Source organism: Gekko japonicus, unplaced genomic scaffold, assembly GCF_001447785.1.
Source record: "Gekko japonicus isolate JY-2015 unplaced genomic scaffold, Gekko_japonicus_V1.1 scaffold3371, whole genome shotgun sequence".
Classification (NCBI taxonomy): Eukaryota; Metazoa; Chordata; class Lepidosauria; order Squamata; family Gekkonidae; genus Gekko; species Gekko japonicus.
The window spans coordinates 15020-20306 of record NW_015163710.1 but is presented as its reverse complement, the minus strand read 5'-3'; the positions used below and the strand labels follow the sequence as shown (position 1 = coordinate 20306).

Sequence of the window (5287 nt, the reverse complement as noted above, 5' to 3'; positions counted from 1 at the left end):
AGGACATTAGAAGCCCTCCCACTGTTGCCCCCCACACCAAACACCAAGAATACAGAGCACCACCTGCCCCAGCCAGTGAGTTCCTATCCTACCTTGTGGCTAATAGGGGCCACTGATGGACCTCTGCTCCATATAAGAACATACATAAGAAGAGAAGCCAATGTTGGATCAGGCCAGTGGCCCATCCAGTCCAAACACTCTGTCACACAGTGGCCAAAAATACCAGGTGCCATCAGGTCCAACAGTGGGGCCAGGACACTAGAAGCCCTCCCACTGTTGCCCCCCCAAGCACCAAGAAGACAGAGCATCACTTGCCCCAGACCAAGAGTTCCTATCTAGACCTTGTGGCTAATAGCCACTGATGGACCTCTGCTCCATAAGCTTATCCCATTCCCTCTTATAAGAACGTAAGAGAAGCCAATGTTGGATCCAACCAACGGCCCGTCCAGTCCAACACTCTGTGTCACACAGTAGCCAAAAACACCAGGTGCCCTCAGGAGGTCCAGCAGTGGGGCCAGGACACTAGAAGCCCCTCCCACTGTTGCCCCCCCCAAGCACCAAGAAGACAGAGCATCACTTGCCCCAGACCAAGAGTTCCTATCTAGACCTTGTGGCTAATAGCCACTGATGGACCTCTGCTCCATATAAGAACATAAGAGAAGCCAATGTTGTATTCAGGCCAATGGCCCATCCAGTCCAACACTCTGTGTCCCACAGTGGCCAAAAATACCAGGTGCCATCAGGAGGTCCACCAGTGGGGCCAGGACATTAGAAGCCCTCCCACTGTTGCCCCCCCACCCTCAAGCACCATTATGATAGAGCATCACTTGTCCCAGAGCTCCTAATAGCCACTGATGGACCTCTGCTCCCTATGCTTATCTAATTCCCTTTTGAAGCCATCCATGCTTGTAGCCGCCACCACTTCCTGTGGCAGTGAATTCCATGTGTCAATCACTCTTTGGGTGAAGAAGTACTTCCTTTTATCCATTCTGACCCGACCGCTCAGCAATTTCATGGAGTGCCCACAAGGAGTTCTTGTCTTGTGAGAAAGGGAGAAAAGTACTTCTTTCTCTACCTGCTCTATCCCATGCATAATCTTGTAAACCTCGATCGTGTCACCCCTCAGCCGTCGTTTCTCCAAGCTGAAGAGCCCCAAGCGCTTCATAGGGAAAGTGTTCCAACCCTTTTGTCATTCTTGTATCACTTTTCTGCACTTTTCCCCAATGCTATGATATCCTTTCTGAGGTGCGGTGGCCACAGAGCCTGCCCTCCTGTTTTATGAACATAAGAACATAAGAGACACCAATGTTGGATCAGGCCAAAGGCCCATCCAGTCCAACACTCTGTATCACACAGTGGCCAGAAATACCAGTGCCATCAGGAGGTCCACCAGTGGGTTAGAACCAATCTTCTGGGGATCAGCTGTATTTGCCAACCGTAGCTGCTGTGGGCAAGGCCAGTTCCGTGACGCTGCCCCCAGTGACCCATACGTTTTATTCCAGTTGCTGTGAGCTTTATGGGCAGCGACGTCTTGTCTGTTCTTCAGTCCGGCTGATTTATGCATCATCCCCGACCCTAAATGGGGGCCTCTGGAACCCTTTCCAAATATCCCCTCTCTTTCCAAAGAATGGTTGGGACTGGCAGAAATTGGTAACTGAGTTCCAGCAAGGAAAGGGAAGCGCGAGAGGCTGGTAAAAGTCTCAGGCAATGGACAGTTGGGAATGTGAAATGAAGCCGATGGGCAGTAGGTTCAGGGTGGACAAAAGTAAATACTTCTTTACCCAGAGAGTGATTAAAATGTGGAATTCGCTGCCAGAGGGTGTAGTGATGGCCTCTGGAATAAAGTGCTTTAAAGGGGGATTGGATAGATTCCTGGAGGAGAGTTCTATCAGTGGTTATGTATTGAACCTGAACAGTACCTGGAACTGGTTGAGCTTGTTCCCTCAGAACAATAGCCGACCAGGATCCTGAAGGTGACCAATATTATAGTAAGGTAAGGTTTCCCTTGCTCGAAAGCCAGTCGAATCCGACTCTAGGGTTGCGGTGCTCATCTCCGTTTCAAAGCCGAAGAGCCAGCGCTGTCTGAAGATATTTCCGTGGTCATGTGGCCGGCATGACTAAATGCCATGGCGCATGGAACGCTGTCACCTTCCCACCGAAGCGGTCCCTATTTATCTACTTGCAATTTCTTGCTTTCGAACTGCTAGGTTGGCAGAAGCTAGGGCCAGGGACGGGAGCTCACTCCGTCATGCGGCACACTCGGGTCTCGAACTGCTGAACTACCGACCTTCCAGCCTCCAGTTCAGCGTCTTAACCACTTGAGCCACCATTGGGAGTGGGGTGTGTTAGGGTTTGGTCTATCCTTGTAGTATTCCTGAAATCACTAAATAAACGAGAGCAATGCGTCCAGAACCCAGTATTTTGGAGAGGGTGGAGTAAACCAAAGGGCCAGCAGTGTTAAAGCTCTGTAGATGCCCAGACGTTTGTGAAAACCCTGGGCGTTCCCTCACCGCTCTCTCCGTTTCATTTTGCGTCGAAAACCGCAGAACCATGTGCAGATATTCGCTGATGAGCTCCTTGTGTCTTGTATCTCGTAGCTTCGACCCGTAATATCTATAAAGGGAAATCTGGGAAAGGTCTCCGTTAGTCAAACTGTTAGTCAAGACATCAGCAAAACAGGGAGATTGTGGCGACGGAAACATTTTAAAAAACCACCTCCATAAATTGAGACATGAGCGGCTCTTCGCTGTGTTTGACCTCAAAGAGAAGTAGACAACGACAGCTGTGAGGTAATGATGAGAAGCCTATTCGGTTTGCCGAATGTTTGACGAAAATCACACGGACACAAGTATCCTTCACGATAAGAATAATTCAAGGGCATAACGCTCTTCTCTGCTGCAGGAGACCGCTTGGTCCTCTTCACCTCTAGCGTCATCCAATGCAAATAAAGAGGAGGAGGAGGAGATTGGATTAATACCCCGCCCTTCACTACCCAGAGGAGTCTCAGAGCGGCTTACAAACTCATTTCCTTTCCCCTCCCCACAACAGACACCCTGTGAGGTAGGCGGGGCTGAGAGAACTCTGACATAAACCGCTCTAACAGCTCTTATCAGAACTACGGCTTGCCCAAGGTCATCCAGTCAGGTGCAAGTGGAGGAGTGGGGAATCAAACCCGGCTCTCCCAGATTAGAGTCCGTGCACTTAACCACTACACCAAACTGGCTGGCACTACACTGCGAAACTGGCACTTAACCACTACACCAAATAAAGCACAATAGCCAGGAAAGCGTTCCTCGTGTCTTTCTTATTCTTGTATTCAAGTAGTGCAGAAAGTCACGATTCCGCAGACAGGCCTGCTCAAACGCCTGTTTCAACAAGCTTCCTCAGAGCAGAGAGCTATTCATGCCTACGAGCAGGGGTCATTTCGTTGAAAAAGAGGTGTAGGAGCTCATTAGCATAACTCATTTGCATAGGCCACACCCCCTGACATCACCGGAAGTGTGTCAGAAGACAACACCCACCGCTCAGGCTCCACTGGACTGTTTTGGATTGCTAGCTATTGGGGGCAGGGGGACGTGCAGATCTGTCCTCGCAGAGGAGGGAGAGCTTGTACCTGAATAAACCTTGGCCATAAAGGTGCCACTGGACTGTTTTGGATCTGTTGGCTTTGCAACTTACCTGGCTGCTTCTTGCTCTGACTGAGAGCTGCTGGGAGCAGGGGGTGGGGCTTGTTGCATGTGCCCGCCCCCTGGGCTCTTTACTGCCGGAGCTCCGCTCCTGTGCGCTCCTGCAGGAAATGACCCCTGCCTACGAGAGAGAACGTGCAGCCAAGAAACTGAGTAAAGTCGACACGTATTCTGCTCTGAGGAGGCTTAAGGTGAGGATGCTGAGGGGTGTAGGCAGACAGAGCAAAGAGTGGGATGAGAACCCGAGGAGATGTGCCGAGTATTTCCAACGGCTTCCCTCAGGTGACGACTGTGGGGCGAGCAGTGTCGAAATGCGGGAGCGCCACCAAATGCTGAAAACTCCAAGGGAGATACTCTCAGACATATAGGCCAGTCTAAGAATTGGCTGACCATGAGGTGGACACATTCTCCAGCAAGGGAATCGCTGTGGGATACAATGGAGAGCACTAAGATTGGGTCCCCAGAGAGCACTAAGATCAGGGTCCCAAAATTGTCTGGCCCTCCCGGGCCTCAGAGAAGCCAGGCTCGCTGTGACAAGGGCCAGGGCTTTCTCGGTGGTGGCTCCGCACTGGTGGAATGAGCTCCCGGATGACATCAGGGCCCTTTCGCAGTTCCGCAGGGCCTGCAAGACGGAGCTCTTCTGCCAGACCTTCGAGTAGGGAGCCGCCCTAATAGACCAAGACTCTGGCCCTAAACTAACATCGTCATCAACATGTCAGTGCCAGACTCGAATTACCATCACTATCGACAAGTCAAGGTCAGGCGCTGCTAATGTCCGCCATCGCTCGCGAATGGCACTAGCACTTTATGCTGTGTTTTAGAAGTGTATTGTTGTGGTCTTATCTAACTTTGCGTTTTACTGTTTAATATGTTTTATGGAAGCCGCTCTGAGCCTGCCTCGGCAGGGAGGGTGGGATACAAATCAAATCAATCAATAAAGAAAGCCTGGCTTTCCACAGCTCTGGAGCCGGTGACTCTAGAAGACCCTGGAAACTGAGGGAAGAGAAGCCAGGAACACAGATTTTCATAGTCATACTCTGGACTCAGCACAGCTGATCTTAAACCGATAGGACTTCCATGTTCTGGCCCAAACACACCGTACGGCTGCCGACTCCCTGTTGCCAATCTGCAGGTGGTAGCTGGAGATCGCCTGGGGTTACCACTGGTCTTCAGGCGAGATCAGTTCACCTGGACAAAATGGCTGCTTTAGAAGCTGAACTCCCTGGTATTGAAGCCCCTCCCCTCCCTAAACCCCACCTTTCTCAGGCTCCGCCCCTCAAATCTCCAGGTGTTTCCCATATCAGAGCTGGCAACCCTATGCCAGCTCCACATTGGGAAATTCCTGGAGATTTGGGGGTGGAACCTGGAGAGGGCGGGGTTTGGGAAGGGGGGAGGGACCTCAGTGGGGGATAATGCCATAGACGCCACCCTTCAAAGTAGCCATTTTCTTCAGGGGAACTCAGAGGTCGATTCCGGGGGATCGTGGGGGATCGCAGTTCTCCTGGGTGAGGTGCGGGGGCGGGGTACATGACGAAGCCCCGCCCCTCTGCTTCCGGCCACCCGACTTTCGGCCCTCATTCAGCCAGGAGGAGGCAGGAGAA

At 51.7% G+C, this 5287-nt stretch overlaps 1 protein-coding gene across 1 annotated transcript in view; it reads right to left on the bottom strand.

The window, feature by feature from the left end:
• The window catches only part of LOC107107524 (maestro heat-like repeat family member 5), an 87155-nt gene that overhangs the window by 74463 nt on the left and 7405 nt on the right, over positions 1 to 5287 (bottom strand). The gene's annotated exons all lie outside the window — the stretch shown is intronic.